Here is a 20,438-nt window from a genome sequence, read left to right as displayed (position 1 = left end):
GCACCTGCCAGCAGGCCCCCACTCATGTCCCCCTGCACCCACCGGCAGTCAGGGGCACCTGCCAGCAGGCCCCCACTCATGTCCCACTCATGTCCCCCTGCACCCCCACTGCCCAGCAGTGCAGGGCACCTGCCAGCAGGCCCCCACTCATGTCCCACTCATGTCCCCCAGCACCCCCACCCCCCAGCAGTCAGGGGCACCTGCCAGCAGGCCCCCACTCATGTCCCCCAGCACCCCCACCCCCCAGCAGTCAGGTGCACCTGCCAGCAGGCCCCCACTCATGTCCCCTTGCACCCCCACCCCAGCAATCAGGGGCACCTGCCAGCAGGACCCCACTCATGTCCCCCTTCACCCCCACCCCCTAGCAGTGAAGGGCACCTGCCAGCAGGCCCCCACTCATGTCCCACTCCTGTCCCCCAGCACCCCAACCCCCCAGCAGTCAGAGAAACCTGCCAGCAGGACCCCACTCATGTCCCACTCATGTCTCCCTGCACCCCCACACACCAGAAGTGCAGGGCACCTGCCAGCAGGCCCCCGCTCATGTCCCACTCATGTCCCCCAGCACCCCCACCCCCCAGCAGTCAGGTGCACCTGCCAGCAGGCCCCCACTCATGTTCCCCAGCACCCCAGCAGTCAGGTGCACCTGCCAGCAGGCCCCCACTCATGTCCCCTTGCACCCCCACCCCCCAGCAGTCAGGTGCACCTGCCAGCAGGCCCCCACTCATGTCCCCCTGCACCCCCACCCCCCTGCAGTCAGGGGTACCTGCCAGCAGCCCCCCACTCATGACCCCCAGCACCCACACCCCCCAGCAGTCAGGTGCACCTGCCAGCAGGCCCCCACTCATGTCCCCTTGCACCCCTACCCCCCAGCAGTCAGGAGCACCTGCCAGCAGGCCCCCACTCATGTCCCCCTGCACCCCCACCGCCCAGCAGTGCAGGGCACCTGCCAGCAGGCCCCCACTCATTTCCTACTCATGCCCCCCAGCACCCCCACTGCCAGCAGTCAGGGGCACCTGCCAGCAGGCCCCCACTCATGTCCCCCTGTACCCCCACCCCCCAGCAGTCAGGGGCAGCTGCCAGCAGGCCCCCACTCATGTCCCACTCATGTCCCCCTGCACCCCCACCCTCCAGCAGTACATGGCACCTGCCAGCAGGCCCCCACTCATATCCCAATCATGTCTCCAGCACCCCCACCCCCCGCAGTCAGGGGCACCTGCCAGCAGGCCCCCACTCATGTCCCCCTGCACCCCCACCCCCCAGTAGTCAGGGGCACCTGCCAGCAGGCCCCCACTCATGTCCCACTCATGTCCCCCAGCACCCCCACCCCCTAGCAGTCAGGGGCACCTGCCAGCAGCCCCCCACTCATGTCCCCTTGCACCCCCACCCCCAGCAATCAGGGGCACCTGCCAGCAGGCCCCCACTCATGTCCCACTCATGTCCCCCTGCACCCCCACCTCCCAGCAGTGCAGGGCACCTGCCAGCAGGCCCCCACTCATGTCCCACTCCTGTCCCCCAGTACCCCCACCCCCCAGCAGTCAGAGAAACCTGCCAGCAGGCCCCCACTCATGTCCCACTCATGTCCCGCTGCACCCCCACACCCCAGCAGTGCAGGGCACCTGCCAGCAGGCCCCCACTCATGTCCCACTCATGTCCCCCAGCACCCCCACCCCCCAGTAGTCAGGGGCTCCTGCCAGCAGGCCCCCACTCATGTCCCCCTGCACCCCCACCCCCCAGCAGTCAGGGGCACCTGCAAGCAGGCCCCCACTCATGTCCCCCTGCACCCCCAACCCCCAGCAGTCAGGGGCACCTTCCAGCAGGCCCCCACTCATGTCCCCCAGCACCCCCACCCCCCAGCAGTCAGGTACACCTGCCAGCAGGCCCCCACTCATGTCCCCTTGCACCCCCAACCCCCATCAGTCAGAGGCACCTGCCAGCATGCCCCCACTCATGCCTCACTCATGTCCCCCTGCACCTTCCCCAGCAATGCAGGGCACCTGCCAGCAGGCCCCCACTCATGTCCCATTCATGTCCCCCAGCACCCCTACCCCCCTGCAGTCAGGGGCACATGCCAGCAGGCCCCCACTCATGTCCCCCTGCACCCCCACCCCCGAGCAGTCAGGGGCACCTGCCAGCAGGCCCCCACTCATGTCCCACTCATGTCCCCCTGCACCCCCACCCCCAGCAGTGCAGGGCACCTGCCAACAGGCCCCTACTCATGTCCCACTCATGTCGCCAGCACCCCCACCCCCCAGCAGTCAGGGGCACCTGCCAGCAGGCCCCCACTCATGTCCCCCAGCACCCCCACCCCGCAGCAGTCAGGTGCCCCTGCCATCAGGCCCCCACTCATGTCCCCTTGCACCCCCACCCCCAAGCAGTCCAGGGCACCTGCCAGCAGGCCCCCACTCATGTTCCACTCATGTCCCCCTGCACCCCCACCCCCCAGCAGTGCAGGGCACCTGCCAGCAGGCCCCCACTCATGTCCCACTCATGTCCCCCAGCACCCCCACCCCCAGCAGTCAGGGGCACCTGCCAGCAGGCCCCCACCCATGTCCCCCTGCACCCCTACCCCCCAGCAATCAAGGGCACCTGCCAGCAGGCCCCCACTCATGTCCCCTTGTACCCCCAAACCCCAGCACTCAGGGGCACCTTCCAGCAGGCCCCCACTCATTTCCCCCAGCACCCCCACCCCCCAGCAGTCAGGTGCACCTGCCAGCAGGCCCCCACTCATGTTCCCTTGCACCCCCACCCCCCAGCAGTCAGGGGCACCTGCCAGCCAGCCCCCACTCATGTCCCACTCATGGCCCACTGCACCCCCACCACCCAGCAGTGCAGGGCACCTGCCAGCAGGCCCCCACTCATGTCCCACTCATGTCCCCCAGCACCCCCACCCCCCAGCAGTCAGGGGCACCTGCCAGCAGGCCCCCACTCATGTCCCCCTGCACCCACCGGCAGTCAGGGGCACCTGCCAGCAGGCCCCCACTCATGTCCCACTCATGTCCCCCTGCACCCCCACTGCCCAGCAGTGCAGGGCACCTGCCAGCAGGCCCCCACTCATGTCCCACTCATGTCCCCCAGCACCCCCACCCCCCAGCAGTCAGGGGCACCTGCCAGCAGGCCCCCACTCATGTCCCCCAGCACCCCCACCCCCCAGCAGTCAGGTGCACCTGCCAGCAGGCCCCCACTCATGTCCCCTTGCACCCCCACCCCAGCAATCAGGGGCACCTGCCAGCAGGACCCCACTCATGTCCCCCTTCACCCCCACCCCCTAGCAGTGAAGGGCACCTGCCAGCAGGCCCCCACTCATGTCCCACTCCTGTCCCCCAGCACCCCAACCCCCCAGCAGTCAGAGAAACCTGCCAGCAGGACCCCACTCATGTCCCACTCATGTCTCCCTGCACCCCCACACACCAGAAGTGCAGGGCACCTGCCAGCAGGCCCCCGCTCATGTCCCACTCATGTCCCCCAGCACCCCCACCCCCCAGCAGTCAGGTGCACCTGCCAGCAGGCCCCCACTCATGTTCCCCAGCACCCCAGCAGTCAGGTGCACCTGCCAGCAGGCCCCCACTCATGTCCCCTTGCACCCCCACCCCCCAGCAGTCAGGTGCACCTGCCAGCAGGCCCCCACTCATGTCCCCCTGCACCCCCACCCCCCTGCAGTCAGGGGTACCTGCCAGCAGCCCCCCACTCATGACCCCCAGCACCCACACCCCCCAGCAGTCAGGTGCACCTGCCAGCAGGCCCCCACTCATGTCCCCTTGCACCCCTACCCCCCAGCAGTCAGGAGCACCTGCCAGCAGGCCCCCACTCATGTCCCCCTGCACCCCCACTGCCCAGCAGTGCAGGGCACCTGCCAGCAGGCCCCCACTCATTTCCTACTCATGCCCCCCAGCACCCCCACTGCCAGCAGTCAGGTGCACCTGCCATCAGGCCCCCACTTATGTCCCCCTGTACCCCCACCCCCCAGCAGTCAGGGGCAGCTGCCAGCAGGCCCCCACTCATGTCCCACTCATGTCCCCCTGCACCCCCACCCTCCAGCAGTACATGGCACCTGCCAGCAGGCCCCCACTCATATCCCAATCATGTCTCCAGCACCCCCACCCCCCGCAGTCAGGGGCACCTGCCAGCAGGCCCCCACTCATGTCCCCCTGCACCCCCACCCCCCAGTAGTCAGGGGCACCTGCCAGCAGGCCCCCACTCATGTCCCACTCATGTCCCCCAGCACCCCCACCCCCCAGCAGTCAGGGGCACCTGCCAGCAGCCCCCCACTCATGTCCGCCTGCACCCCCACCCCCCAGCAGTCAGGGGCACCTGCCAGCAGGCCCCCACTCATGTCCAACTCATGTCCCCCTGCACCCCCACCCCCCAGCAGTCAGGGGCACCTGCCAGCAGGCCCCCACTCATGTCCCCTTGCACCCCCACCCCCAAGCAGTCCAGGGCACCTGCCAGCAGGCCCCCACTCATCTCCCACTCATGTCCCCCTGCACCCCCACCCCCCAGCAGTGCAGGGCACCTGCCAGCAGGCCCAAACTCATGTCCCACTCATGTCCCCCAGCACCCCCACCCCCCAGCAGTCAGGGGCACCTGCCAGCAGGCCCCCACTCATGTCCCCTTGTACCCCCAAACCCCAGCACTCAGGGGCACCTGCCAGCAGGCCCCCACTCATGTCCCCCAGCACCCCCACCCCCCAGCAGTCAGGTGCACCTGCCAGCAGGCCCCCACTCATGTCCCCTTGCACCCCCAGCAGTCAGGGGCACCTGCCAGCAGGCCCCCACTCATGTCCCCTTGTACCCCCAAACCCCAGCACTCAGGGGCACCTGCAGGCAGGCCCCCACTCATGTCCCCCAGCACCCCCACCCCCCAGCAGTCAGGTGCACCTGCCAGCAGGCCCCCACTCATGTCCCCTTGCACCCCCACCCCCCAGCAGTCAGGGGCACCTGCCAGCAGGCCCCCACTCATGTCCCACTTATGGCCCACTGCACCCCCACCACCCAGCAGTGCAGGGCACCTGCCAGCAGGCCCCCACTCATGTCCCCCAGCACCCCCACCCCCCAGCAGTCAGGGGCAACTGCCAGCAGGCCCCCACTCATGTCCCCCTGCACCCACCGGCAGTCAGGGGCACCTGCCAGCAGGCCCCCACTCATGTCCCACTCATGTCCCCCTGCACCCCCACTGCCCAGCAGTGCAGGGCACCTGTCAGCAGGCCCCCACTCATGTCCCACTCATGTCCCCCAGCACCCCCACCCCCCAGCAGTCATGGGCACATGCCAGCAGGCCCCCACTCATGTCCCCCAGCACCCCCACCCCCCAGCAGTCAGGTGCACCTGCCAGCAGGCCCCCACTCATGTCCCCTTGCACCCCCACCCCAGCAATCAGGGGCCAGCAGGCCCCCACTCATGTCCCACTCATGTCCCCCTGCACCCCCACTGCCCAGCAGTGCAGGGCACCTGCCAGCAGCCCCCCACTCATGTCCCACTCATGTCCCCCAGCACCCCCACCCCCCAGCAGTCAGGGGCACCTGCCAGCAGGACCCACTCATGTCCCCCTTCACCCCCACCCCCCAGCAGTGAAGGGCACCTGCCAGCAGGCCCCCACTCATGTCCCACTCCTGTCCCCCAGCACCCCAACCCCCCAGCAGTCAGAGAAACCTGCCAGCAGGACCCCACTCATGTCCCACTCATGTCTCCCTGCACCCCCACACACCAGAAGTGCAGGGCACCTGCCAGCAGGCCCCCGCTCATGTCCCACTCATGTCCCCCAGCACCCCCACCCCCCAGCAGTCAGGTGCACCTGCCAGCAGGCCCCCACTCATGTTCCCCAGCACCCCAGCAGTCAGGTGCACCTGCCAGCAGGCCCCCACTCATGTCCCCTTGCACCCCCACCCCCCAGCAGTCAGGTGCACCTGCCAGCAGGCCCCCACTCATGTCCCCCTGCACCCCCACCCCCCTGCAGTCAGGGGTACCTGCCAGCAGCCCCCCACTCATGACCCCCAGCACCCACACCCCCCAGCAGTCAGGTGCACCTGCCAGCAGGCCCCCACTCATGTCCCCTTGCACCCCTACCCCCCAGCAGTCAGGAGCACCTGCCAGCAGGCCCCCACTCATGTCCCCCTGCACCCCCACCGCCCAGCAGTGCAGGGCACCTGCCAGCAGGCCCCCACTCATTTCCTACTCATGCCCCCCAGCACCCCCACTGCCAGCAGTCAGGGGCACCTGCCAGCAGGCCCCCACTCATGTCCCCCTGTACCCCCACCCCCCAGCAGTCAGGGGCAGCTGCCAGCAGGCCCCCACTCATGTCCCACTCATGTCCCCCTGCACCCCCACCCTCCAGCAGTACATGGCACCTGCCAGCAGGCCCCCACTCATATCCCAATCATGTCTCCAGCACCCCCACCCCCCGCAGTCAGGGGCACCTGCCAGCAGGCCCCCACTCATGTCCCCCTGCACCCCCACCCCCCAGTAGTCAGGGGCACCTGCCAGCAGGCCCCCACTCATGTCCCACTCATGTCCCCCAGCACCCCCACCCCCCAGCAGTCAGGGGCACCTGCCAGCAGCCCCCCACTCATGTCCGCCTGCACCCCCACCCCCCAGCAGTCAGGGGCACCTGCCAGCAGGCCCCCACTCATGTCCAACTCATGTCCCCCTGCACCCCCACCCCCCAGCAGTCAGGGGCACCTGCCAGCAGGCCCCCACTCATGTCCCCTTGCACCCCCACCCCCAAGCAGTCCAGGGCACCTGCCAGCAGGCCCCCACTCATCTCCCACTCATGTCCCCCTGCACCCCCACCCCCCAGCAGTGCAGGGCACCTTCCAGCAGGCCCAAACTCATGTCCCACTCATGTCCCCCAGCACCCCCACCCCCCAGCAGTCAGGGGCACCTGCCAGCAGGCCCCCACTCATGTCCCCTTGTACCCCCAAACCCCAGCACTCAGGGGCACCTGCCAGCAGGCCCCCACTCATGTCCCCAGCACCCCACCCCCCAGCAGTCAGGTGCACCTGCCAGCAGGCCCCCACTCATGTCCCCTTGCACCCCCAGCAGTCAGGGGCACCTGCCAGCAGGCCCCCACTCATGTCCCCTTGTACCCCCAAACCCCAGCACTCAGGGGCACCTGCCAGCAGGCCCCCACTCATGTCCCCCAGCACCCCCACCCCCCAGCAGTCAGGTGCACCTGCCAGCAGGCCCCCACTCATGTCCCCTTGCACCCCCACCCCCCAGCAGTCAGGGGCACCTGCCAGCAGGCCCCCACTCATGTCCCACTTATGGCCCACTGCACCCCCACCACCCAGCAGTGCAGGGCACCTGCCAGCAGGCCCCCACTCATGTCCCACTCATGTCCCCCAGCACCCCCACCCCCCAGCAGTCAGGGGCAACTGCCAGCAGGCCCCCACTCATGTCCCCCTGCACCCACCGGCAGTCAGGGGCACCTGCCAGCAGGCTCCCACTCATGTCCCACTCATGTCCCCCTGCACCCCCACTGCCCAGCAGTGCAGGGCACCTGCCAGCAGGCCCCCACTCATGTCCCACTCATGTCCCCCAGCACCCCCACCCCCCAGCAGTCATGGGCACATGCCAGCAGGCCCCCACTCATGTCCCCCAGCACCCCCACCCCCCAGCAGTCAGGTGCACCTGCCAGCAGGCCCCCACTCATGTCCCCTTGCACCCCCACCCCAGCAATCAGGGGCACCTGCCAGCAGGACCCCACTCATGTCCGCCTTCACCCCCACCCCCCAGCAGTGAAGGGCACCTGCCAGCAGGCCCCCACTCATGTCCCACTCCTGTCCCCCAGCACCCCAACCCCCCAGCAGTCAGAGAAACCTGCCAGCAGGCCCCCACTCATGTCCCACTCATGTCCCCCTGCACCCCCACACACCAGAAGTGCAGAGCACCTGCCAGCAGGCCCCCACTCATGTCCCACTCATGTCCCCCAGCACCCCCACCCCCCAGCAGTCAGGTGCACCTGCCAGCAGGCCCCCACTCATGTTCCCCAGCACCCCCACCCCCAGCAGTCAGGTGCACCTGCCAGCAGGCCCCCACTCATGTCCCCCACACCCCCACCCCCTGCAGTCAGGGGTACCTGCCAGCAGCCCCCCACTCATGACCCCCAGCACCCACACCCCCCAGCAGTCAGGTGCACCTGCCAGCAGGCCCCCACTCATGTCCCCGTGCACCTCCACCCCCCAGCAGTCAGGGGCACCTGCCAGCAGGCTCCCCCTCATGTCCGACTCATGTCCCCCTGCACCCCCACCCCCCAGCAGTCAGGGGCACTGTAGGCCCCCACTCATGCCCCACTCATGTCCCCCAGCACCCCCAACCCCCAGAAGTCAGGGGCACCTGCCAGCAGGCCCCCACTCATGTCCCCCTGCACCCCCACCCCCCAGCAGTCAGGGGCACCTGCCAGCAGGCCCCCACTCATGTCCCCTTGCACCCCCACCCCCAGCAGTCAGGGGCACCTGCCAGCAGGCCCCCACTCATGTCCCACTCATGTCCCCCTGCACCCCCACCCCCCAGCAGTGCAGGGCACCTGCCAACAGGCCCCCACTCATGTCCCACTCATGTCCCTCAGCACCCACCCCCCAGCAGTCAGAGGCACCTGCCAGCAGGCCCCCACTCATGTCCAACTCATGTCCCCCTGCACCCCCACCCCCCAGCAGTCAGGGGCACCTGCCAGCAGGCACCCACTCATGTCCCACTCATGTCCTCCAGCACCCCCACACCCCAGCAGTCAGGGGCACCTGCCAGCAGGCCCCCACTCATGTCCCCCTGCACCCTCACCCCCAGCAGTCAGGGGCACCTGCCAGCAGGCCCCCACTCATGTCCCACTCATGTCCCTCTGCGCCCCCACCGTCCAGCAGTACAGGGCACCTGCCAGCAGGCCCCCACTCATGTCCCAATTATGTCCCCCAGCACCCCCACCCCCCAGCAGTCAGGGGCACCTGCCAGCAGGCCCCCACTCATGTCCCACTCATTTCCCCCAGCACCCCCACCCCCCAGCAGTCAGGGGCACCTGCCAGCAGGCCCCCACTCATGTCCCCCTGCACCCCCACCCCCCAGTAGTCAGGGGCACCTGCCAACTGGCCCCCACTCATGTCCCACTCATGTCCCCCAGCACCCCCACCCCCCAGCAGTCAGGGGCACCTGCCAGCAGGCCCCCACTCATGTCCCCCTGCACCCCCACCCCCCAGCAGTCAGGGGCACCTGCCAGCAGGCACCCACTCATGTCCCACTCATGTCCTCCAGCACCCCCACCCCCAGCAGTCAGGGGCACCTGCCAGCAGGCCCCCACTCATGTCCCACTCATGTCCCCCAGCACCCCCACACCCCAGCAGTCAGGGACACCTGCCAGCAGGCCCCCACTCATGTCCCCCTGCACCCCCACCCCCCAGAAGTCAGGGGCACCTGCCAGCAGGCCCCCACACATGTCCCACTCATGTCCCCCTGCACCCCCACCCCCCAGCAGTCAGGTGCACCTGCCAGCAGGCCCCCACTCATGTTCCACTCATTTCCCCCAGCACCCCCACCCCCCAGCAGTCAGGGGCACCTGCCAGCAGGCCCCCACTCATGTCCCCTTGCACCCCAACCCCCAGCAGTCAGGGGAACCTGCCAGCAGGCCCCACTCATGTCCCACTCATGTCCCCCTGGACCTCTACCCACCAGCAGTGCAGGGCACCTGCCAGCAGGACCCAACTCATGTCCCACTCATTTCCCCCAGCACCCGCACCCCCCAGCAGTCAGGGGTACCTGCCAACAGGCCCCCACTCATGTCCCCGTGCACCTCCGTCCCCCAGCAGTCAGGGGCACCTGCCAGCAGGCTCCCCCTCATGTCCGACTCATGTCCCCCTGCACCCCCACCCCCCAGCAGTCAGGGGCACTGTAGGCCCCCACTCATGCCCCACTCATGTCCCCCAGCACCCCCAACCCCCAGAAGTCAGGGGCACCTGCCAGCAGGCCCCCACTCATGTCCCCCTGCACCCCCACCCCCCAGCAGTCAGGGGCACCTGCCAGCAGGCCCCCACTCATGTCCCCTTGCACCCCCACCCCCAGCAGTCAGGGGCACCTGCCAGCAGGCCCCCACTCATGTCCCACTCATGTCCCCCTGCACCCCCACCCCCCAGCAGTGCAGGGCACCTGCCAACAGGCCCCCACTCATGTCCTACTCATGTCCCTCAGCACCCCCACCCCAAGCAGTCAGGTTCACCTGCCAGCAGGCCCCCACTCATGTCCCCTTGCACCCCCACCCCCCAGCAGTCAGGTCCACCTGCCAGCAGGCCCCCACTCATGTCCCACTCATGTCCCCCTGCACCCCCACCCCCCAGCAGTGCAGGGCACCTGCCAGCAGGCCCCCATTCATGTCCCACTCATGTCCCCCAGCACCCTCACCCCCCAGCAGCAGTCAAGGGCACCTGCAAGCAGGCCCCCACTCAAGTCCCCCAGCACCCCCACCCCCCAGCAGTCAGGTGCACCTGCCAGCAGGCCCTCACTCATGTCCCCTTGCACCCCCACCCCCAGCAGTCACGGGCATCTGCCAACAGGCCCCCACTCATGTCCCACTCATGTCCCCCTGCACCCCCACCCCCCAGCAGTCAGGGGCACCTGCCAGCAGGCCCCCACTCATGTTCCACTCATTTCCCCCAGCACCCCCACCCCCCAGCAGTCAGGGGCACCTGCCAGTAGGCCCCCACTCATGTCCCACTCATGTCCCCCAGCACCCCCACCCCCGAGCAGTCAGGGGCACCTGCCAGCAGGCCCCCACTCATGTCCCCTTGCACCCCAACCCCCAGCAGTCAGGGGAACCTGCCAGCAGGCCCCACTCATGTCCCACTCATGTCCCCCTGGACCTCTACCCACCAGCAGTGCAGGGCACCTGCCAGCAGGACCCAACTCATGTCCCACTCATTTCCCCCAGCACCCGCACCCCCCAGCAGTCAGGGGTACCTGCCAACAGGCCCCCACTCATGTCCCCGTGCACCTCCACCCCCCAGCAGTCAGGGGCACCTGCCAGCAGGCCCCCACTCATGTCCCACTCATGTCCCCCTGCACCCTCACCCCCCAGCATTCAGGGGCACTGTAGGCCCCCACTCATGCCCCACTCATGTCCCCCAGCACCCCCAACCCCCAGAAGTCAGGGGCACCTGCCAGCAGGCCCCCACTCATGTCCCCCTGCACCCCCACCCCCCAGCAGTCAGGGGCACCTGCCAGCAGGCCCCCACTCATGTCCCCCAGCACCCCCACCCCCAGCAGTCAGGGGCACCTGCCAGCAGGCCCCCACTCATGTCCCCCAGCACCCCCACCCCCCAGCAGTCAGGTGCACCTGCCAGCAGGCCCCCACTCATGTCCCCTTGCACCCCCACCCCCAGCAGTCAGGGGCACCTGCCAGCAGGCCCCCACTCATGTCCCACTCATGTCCCCCTGCACCCTCACCCCCCAGCATTCAGGGGCACTGTAGGCCCCCACTCATGCCCCACTCATGTCCCCCAGCACCCCCAACCCCCAGAAGTCAGGGGCACCTGCCAGCAGGCCCCCACTCATGTCCCCCTGCACCCCCACCCCCCAGCAGTCAGGGGCACCTGCCAGCAGGCCCCCACTCATGTCCCCCAGCACCCCCACCCCCAGCAGTCAGGGGCACCTGCCAGCAGGCCCCCACTCATGTCCCCCAGCACCCCCACCCCCCAGCAGTCAGGTGCACCTGCCAGCAGGCCCCCACTCATGTCCCCTTGCACCCCCACCCCCAGCAGTCAGGGGCACCTGCCAGCAGGGCCCCACTCATGTCCCACTCATGTCCCCCTGGACCTCTACCCACCAGCAGTGCAGGGCACCTGCCAGCAGGACCCAACTCATGTCCCACTCATTTCCCCCAGCACCCGCACCCCCCAGCAGTCAGGGGTACCTGCCAACAGGCCCCCACTCATGTCCCCGTGCACCTCCACCCCCCAGCAGTCAGGGGCACCTGCCAGCAGGCCCCCACTCATGTCCCACTCATGTCCCCTGCACCCTCACCCCCCAGCATTCAGGGGCACTGTAGGCCCCCACTCATGCCCCACTCATGTCCCCCAGCACCCCCAACCCCCAGAAGTCAGGGGCACCTGCCAGCAGGCCCCCACTCATGTCCCCCTGCACCCCCACCCCCCAGCAGTCAGGGGCACCTGCCAGCAGGGCCCCACTCATGTCCCACTCATGTCCCCCTGCACCCCCACCCCCCAGCATTCAGGGGCACTGTAGGCCCCCACTCATGCCCCACTCATGTCCCCCAGCACCCCCAACCCCCAGAAGTCAGGGGCACCTGCCAGCAGGCCCCTACTCATGTCCCCTTGCACCCCCACCCCCAGCAGTCAGGGGCACCTGCCAGCAGGGCCCCACTCATGTCCCACTCATGTCCCCCTGCACCCCCACCCCCCAGCAGTGCAGGGCACCTGCCAACAGGCCCCCACTCATGTCCCTCAGCACCCCCACCCCCAAGCAGTCAGGTGCACCTGCCAGCAGGCCCCCACTCATGTCCCCTTGCACCCCCACCCCCCAGCAGTCAGGTCCACCTGCCAGCCGGCCCCCACTCATGTCCCACTCATGTCCCCCTGCACCCCGACCCCCCAGCAGTGCAGGGCACCTGCAGCAGGCCCCCATTCATGTCCCACTCATGTCCCCCAGCACCCTCACCCCCCAGCAGCAGTCAAGGGCACCTGCAAGCAGGCCTCCACTCATGTCCCCCAGCACCCATACCCCCCAGCAGTCAGGTGCACCTGCCAGCAGGATCTCACTCATGTCCCCTTGCACCCCCACCCCCCAGCAGTCAGGGGCATCTGCCAGCAGGCCCCCACTCATGTCCCACTCATGTCCCCCTGCACCCCCACCCCCCAGCAGTGCAGGGCACCTGCCAGCAGGCCCCCACTCATGTCCCACTCATGTTCCCCAGCACCCCCACCCCCCCAGCAGTCAGGGGCACCTGCCAGCAGGCCCCCACTCATGTCCCCCAGCTCCCCCATCCCCCAGCAGTCAGGTGCACCTGCCAGCAGGCCCCCACTCATGTCCCCTTGCCCCCCACCCCCCAGCAGTCAGGTGCTCCTGTCAGCAGGCCCCCACTCATGTCCCCTTGCACCCCCACCCACCAGCAGTCAGGGGCACCTGCCAGCAGGCCCCCACTCATGTCCCCCTGAACCCCCACCCCCCAGCCGTCAGGGGCACCTGCCAGCAGGCCCCCACTCATGTCCCACTCATGTCCCCCTGCACCACCACCGCCCAGCAGTGCAGGGCACCTGCCAGCAGGCCCCCACTCATGTCCCACTCATGTTCCCCATCACCCCCACCCCCCAGCAGTCAGGGGCACCTGCCAGCAGGCCCCCACTCATGTCCCCCTGCACCCCCACCCCCAGCAGTCAGGGGCACCTGCCAGCAGGCCCCCACTCATGTCCCACTCATGTCCCCCAGCACCCCCACACCCCAGCAGTCAGGGGCACCTGCCAGCAGGCCCCCACTCATGTCCCCCTGCACCCCCACCCCCCAGAAGTCAGGGGCACCTGCCAGCAGGCCCCCACTCATGTCCCATTCATGTCCCCCTGCACCCCCACCCCCCAGCAGTCAGGGGCACCTGCCAGCAGGCCCCCACTCATGTCCCACTCATTTCCCCCAGCACCCCCACCCCCCAGCAGTCAGGGGCACCTGCCAGCAGGCCCCCACTCATGTTCCCCAGCACCCCCACCCCCAGCAGTCAGGTGCACCTGCCAGCAGGCCCCCACTCATGTCCCCCACACCCCCACCCCCTGCAGTCAGGGGTACCTGCCAGCAGCCCCCCACTCATGACCCCCAGCACCCACACCCCCCAGCAGTCAGGTGCACCTGCCAGCAGGCCCCCACTCATGTCCCACTCATGTCCCCCAGCACCCCCACCCCCCAGCAGTCAGGTGCACCTGCCAGCAGGCCCCCACTCATGTTCCCCAGCACCCCCACCCCCAGCAGTCAGGTGCACCTGCCAGCAGGCCCCCACTCATGTCCCCCACACCCCCACCCCCTGCAGTCAGGGGTACCTGCCAGCAGCCCCCCACTCATGACCCCCAGCACCCACACCCCCCAGCAGTCAGGTGCACCTGCCAGCAGGCCCCCACTCATGTCCCCTTGCACCCCTCCCCCCCAGCAGTCAGGAGCACCTGCCAGCAGGCCCCCACTCATGTCCCCCTGCACCCCCACCGCCCAGCAGTGCAGGGCACCTGCCAGCAGGCCCCCACTCATGTCCCACTCATGCCCCCCAGCACCCCCACCGCCAGAAGTCAGGGGCACCTGCCAGCAGGCCCCCACTCATGTCCCCCTGTACCCCCACCCCCCAGCAGTCAGGGGCAGCTGCCAGCAGGCCCCCACTCATGTCCCACTCATGTCCCCCTGCACCAACACCCTCCAGCAGTACATGGCACCTGCCAGCAGGCCCCCACTCATATCCCAATCATGTCTCCAGCACCCCCACTCCCCAGCAGTCAGGGGCACCTGCCAGCAGGCCCCCACTCATGCCCCACTCATTTCCCCCAGCATCCCCACCCCCCAGCAGTCAGGGGCACCTGCCAGCAGGCCCCCACTCATGTCCCCCTGCACCCCCACCCCCCAGTAGTCAGGGGAACCTGCCAGCAGGCCCCCACTCATGTCCCACTCATGTCCCCCAGCACCCCCACCCCCCAGCAGTCAGGGGCACCTGCCAGCAGGCCCCCACTCATGTCCCCCTGCACCCCCACCCCCCAGCAGTCAGAGGCACCTGCCAGCAGGCCCCCACTCATGTCCAACTCATGTCCCCCTGCACCCCCACCCCCCAGCAGTCAGGGGCACCTGCCAGCAGGCACCCACTCATGTCCCACTCATGTCCTCCAGCACCCCCACCCCCCAGCAGTCAGGGGCACCTGCCAGCAGGCCCCCACTCATGTCCCCCTGCACCCTCACCCCCAGCAGTCAGGGGCACCTGCCAGCAGGCCCCCACTCATGTCCCACTCATGTCCCTCTGCGCCCCCACCGTCCAGCAGTACAGGGCACCTGCCAGCAGGCCCCCACTCATGTCCCAATTATGTCCCCCAGCACCCCCACCCCCCAGCAGTCAGGGGCACCTGCCAGCAGGCCCCCACTCATGTCCCACTCATTTCCCCCAGCACCCCCACCCCCCAGCAGTCAGGGGCACCTGCCAGCAGGCCCCCACTCATGTCCCCCTGCACCCCCACCCCCCAGTAGTCAGGGGCACCTGCCAACTGGCCCCCACTCATGTCCCACTCATGTCCCCCAGCACCCCCACCCCCCAGCAGTCAGGGGCACCTGCCAGCAGGCCCCCACTCATGTCCCCCTGCACCCCCACCCCCCAGCAGTCAGGGGCACCTGCCAGCAGGCACCCACTCATGTCCCACTCATGTCCTCCAGCACCCCCACCCCCAGCAGTCAGGGGCACCTGCCAGCAGGCCCCCACTCATGTCCCACTCATGTCCCCCAGCACCCCCACACCCCAGCAGTCAGGGACACCTGCCAGCAGGCCCCCACTCATGTCCCCCTGCACCCCCACCCCCCAGAAGTCAGGGGCACCTGCCAGCAGGCCCCCACACATGTCCCACTCATGTCCCCCTGCACCCCCACCCCCCAGCAGTCAGGTGCACCTGCCAGCAGGCCCCCACTCATGTTCCACTCATTTCCCCCAGCACCCCCACCCCCCAGCAGTCAGGGGCACCTGCCAGCAGGCCCCCACTCATGTCCCCTTGCACCCCAACCCCCAGCAGTCAGGGGAACCTGCCAGCAGGCCCCACTCATGTCCCACTCATGTCCCCCTGGACCTCTACCCACCAGCAGTGCAGGGCACCTGCCAGCAGGACCTAACTCATGTCCCACTCATTTCCCCCAGCACCCGCACCCCCCAGCAGTCAGGGGTACCTGCCAACAGGCCCCCACTCATGTCCCCGTGCACCTCCACCCCCCAGCAGTCAGGGGCACCTGCCAGCAGGCTCCCCCTCATGTCCGACTCATGTCCCCCTGCACCCCCACCCCCCAGCAGTCAGGGGCACTGTAGGCCCCCACTCATGCCCCACTCATGTCCCCCAGCACCCCCAACCCCCAGAAGTCAGGGGCACCTGCCAGCAGGCCCCCACTCATGTCCCCCTGCACCCCCACCCCCCAGCAGTCAGGGGCACCTGCCAGCAGGCCCCCACTCATGTCCCCTTGCACCCCCACCCCCAGCAGTCAGGGGCACCTGCCAGCAGGCCCCCACTCATGTCCCACTCATGTCCCCCTGCACCCCCACCCCCCAGCAGTGCAGGGCACCTGCCAACAGGCCCCCACTCATGTCCCACTCATGTCCCTCAGCACCCCCACCCCAAGCAGTCAGGTTCACCTGCCAGCAGGCCCCCACTCATGTCCCCTTGCACCCCCACCCCCCAGCAGTCAGGTCCACCTGCCAGCAGGCCCCCACTCATGTCCCACTCATGTCCCCCTGCACCCCCACCCCCCAGCAGTGCAGGGCACCTGCCAGCAGGCCCCCATTCATGTCCCACTCATGTCCCCCAGCACCCTCACCCCCCAGCAGCAGTCAAGGGCACCTGCAAGCAGGCCCCCACTCATGTCCCCCAGCACCCCCACCCCCCAGCAGTCAGGTGCACCTGCCAGCAGGCCCTCACTCATGTCCCCTTGCACCCCCACCCCCAGCAGTCAGGGGCATCTGCCAACAGGCCCCCACTCATGTCCCACTCATGTCCCCCTGCACCCCCACCCCCCAGCAGTCAGGGGCACCTGCCAGCAGGCCCCCACTCATGTTCCACTCATTTCCCCCAGCACCCCCACCCCCCAGCAGTCAGGGGCACCTGCCAGTAGGCCCCCACTCATGTCCCACTCATGTCCCCCAGCACCCCCACCCCCGAGCAGTCAGGGGCACCTGCCAGCAGGCCCCCACTCATGTCCCCTTGCACCCCAACCCCCAGCAGTCAGGGGAACCTGCCAGCAGGCCCCACTCATGTCCCACTCATGTCCCCCTGGACCTCTACCCACCAGCAGTGCAGGGCACCTGCCAGCAGGACCCAACTCATGTCCCACTCATTTCCCCCAGCACCCGCACCCCCCAGCAGTCAGGGGTACCTGCCAACAGGCCCCCACTCATGTCCCACTCATGTCCCCGTGCACCTCCACCCCCCAGCAGTCAGGGGCACCTGCCAGCAGGCCCCCACTCATGTCCCACTCATGTCCCCCTGCACCCTCACCCCCCAGCATTCAGGGGCACTGTAGGCCCCCACTCATGCCCCACTCATGTCCCCCAGCACCCCCAACCCCCAGAAGTCAGGGGCACCTGCCAGCAGGCCCCCACTCATGTCCCCCTGCACCCCCACCCCCCAGCAGTCAGGGGCACCTGCCAGCAGGCCCCCACTCATGTCCCCCAGCACCCCCACCCCCAGCAGTCAGGGGCACCTGCCAGCAGGCCCCCACTCATGTCCCCCAGCACCCCCACCCCCCAGCAGTCAGGTGCACCTGCCAGCAGGCCCCCACTCATGTCCCCTTGCACCCCCACCCCCAGCAGTCAGGGGCACCTGCCAGCAGGCCCCCACTCATGTCCCACTCATGTCCCCCTGCACCCTCACCCCCCAGCATTCAGGGGCACTGTAGGCCCCCACTCATGCCCCACTCATGTCCCCCAGCACCCCCAACCCCCAGAAGTCAGGGGCACCTGCCAGCAGGCCCCCACTCATGTCCCCCTGCACCCCCACCCCCCAGCAGTCAGGGGCACCTGCCAGCAGGCCCCCACTCATGTCCCCCAGCACCCCCACCCCCAGCAGTCAGGGGCACCTGCCAGTAGGCCCCCACTCATGTCCCCCAGCACCCCCACCCCCCAGCAGTCAGGTGCACCTGCCAGCAGGCCCCCACTCATGTCCCCTTGCACCCCCACCCCCAGCAGTCAGGGGCACCTGCCAGCAGGGCCCCACTCATGTCCCACTCATGTCCCCCTGCACCCCCACCCCCCAGCAGTGCAGGGCACCTGCCAACAGGCCCCCACTCATGTCCCTCAGCACCCCCACCCCCAAGCAGTCAGGTGCACCTGCCAGCAGGCCCCCACTCATGTCCCCTTGCACCCCCACCCCCCAGCAGTCAGGTCCACCTGCCAGCAGGCCCCCACTCATGTCCCACTCATGTCCCCCTGCACCCCCACCCCCCAGCAGTGCAGGGCACCTGCAGCAGGCCCCCATTCATGTCTCACTCATGTCCCCCAGCACCCTCACCCCCCAGCAGCAGTCAAGGGCACCTGCAAGCAGGCCTCCACTCATATCCCCCAGCACCCATACCCCCCAGCAGTCAGGTGCACCTGCCAGCAGGCCCCCACTCATGTCCCCCTGCACCCCCACCCCCCAGCAGTCAGGGGCATCTGCCAGCAGGCCCCCACTCATGTCCCACTCATGTTCCCCAGCACCCCCACCCCCCCAGCAGTCAGGGGCACCTGCCAGCAGGCCCCCACTCATGTCCCCCAGCTCCCCCATCCCCCAGCAGTCAGGTGCACCTGCCAGCAGGCCCCCACTCATGTCCCCTTGCCCCCCACCCCCCAGCAGTCAGGTGCTCCTGTCAGCAGGCCCCCACTCATGTCCCCTTGCACCCCCACCCACCAGCAGTCAGGGGCACCTGCCAGCAGGCCCCCACTCATGTCCCTCTGCACCCCCACCCCCCAGCCGTCAGGGGCACCTGCCAGCAGGCCCCCACTCATGTCCCACTCATGTCCCCCTGCACCACCACCGCCCAGCAGTGCAGGGCACCTGCCAGCAGGCCCCCACTCATGTCCCACTCATGTTCCCCATCACCCCCACCCCCCAGCAGTCAGGGGCACCTGCCAGCAGGCCCCCACTCATGTCCCCCTGCACCCCCACCCCCAGCAGTCAGGGGCACCTGCCAGCAGGCCCCCACTCATGTCCCACTCATGTCCCCCAGCACCCCCACACCCCAGCAGTCAGGGGCACCTGCCAGCAGGCCCCCACTCATGTCCCCCTGCACCCCCACCCCCCAGAAGTCAGGGGCACCTGCCAGCAGGCCCCCACTCATGTCCCATTCATGTCCCCCTGCACCCCCACCCCCCAGCAGTCAGGGGCACCTGCCAGCAGGCCCCCACTCATGTCCCACTCATTTCCCCCAGCACCCCCACCCCCCAGCAGTCAGGGGCACCTGCCAGCAGGCCCCCACTCATGTCCCACTCATGTCCTTCAGCACCCACACCCCCGAGCAGTCAGGGGCACCTGCCAGCAGGCCCCCACTCATGTCTCCTTGCACCCCAACCCCCAGCAGTGAAGGGCACCTGCCAGAAGGCCCCCACTCATGTCCCACTCCTGTCTCCCAGCACCCCAACCCCCCAGCAGTCAGAGAAACCTGCCAGCAGGCCCCCACTCATGTCCCACTCATGTCCCCCTGCACCCCCACACCCCAGCAGTGCAGGGCACCTGCCAGCAGGCCCCCACTCATGTCCCACTCATGTCCCCCAGCGCCCCCACCCCCCAGCAGTCAGGTGCACCTGCCAGCAGGCCCCCACTCATGTCCCCCTGCACCCCAGCAGTCAGGTGCACCTGACAGCAGGCCCGCACTCATGTCCCCTTGCACCCCCACCCCCCAGCAGTCAGGTGCACCTGCCAGCAGGCCCCCACTCATGTCCCCTTGCACCCCCACCCCCCTGCTTTCAGGGGTACCTGCCAGCAGCCCCCCACTCATGACCCCCAGCACCCACCCCCCATCAGTCAGGTGCACCTGCCAGCAGGCCCCCACTCATGTCCCCTTGCACCCCTACACCCCAGCAGTCAGGAGCACCTGCCAGCAGGCCCCACTCATGTCCCCCTGCACCCCCACCACCCAGCAGTGCAGGGCACCTGCCAGCAGGCCCCCACTCATGTCCCACTCATGACCCCCAGCACCCCCACCGCCAGCAGTCAGGGGCACCTGCCATCAGGCCCCCACTCATGTCCCCCTGTACCGCCACCCCCCAGCAGTCAGGAGCACCTGCCAGCAGGCCCCCACTCATGTCCCCTTGCACCCCCACCCCAGCAATCAGGGGCACCTGCCAGCAGGCCCCCACTCATGTCCCACTCATGGCCCCCTTCACCCCCACCCCCCAGCAGTGAAGGGCACCTGCCAGCAGGCCCCCACTCATGTCCCACTCCTGTCCCCCAGCACCCCAACCCCCCAGCAGTCAGGTGCACCTGCCAGCAGGCCCCCACTCATGTCCCCTTGCAACCCCACCCCCCTGCTTTCAGGGGTACCTGCCAGCAGCCCCCCACTCATGACCCCCAGCACCCACCCCCCATCAGTCAGGTGCACCTGCCAGCAGGCCCCCACTCATGTCCCCTTGCACCCCTACACCCCAGCAGTCAGGAGCACCTGCCAGCAGGCCCCCACTCATGTCCCCCTGCACCCCCACCACCCAGCAGTGCAGGGCACCTGCCAGCAGGCCCCCACTCATGTCCCACTCATGACCCCCAGCACCCCCACCGC

This window comes from Ambystoma mexicanum, chromosome 10 (assembly GCF_040938575.1).
Source record: "Ambystoma mexicanum isolate Mex_15411 chromosome 10, UKY_AmexF1_1, whole genome shotgun sequence".
Taxonomy (NCBI): Eukaryota; Metazoa; Chordata; class Amphibia; order Caudata; family Ambystomatidae; genus Ambystoma; species Ambystoma mexicanum.
This window is presented reverse-complemented; position numbering follows the sequence as displayed.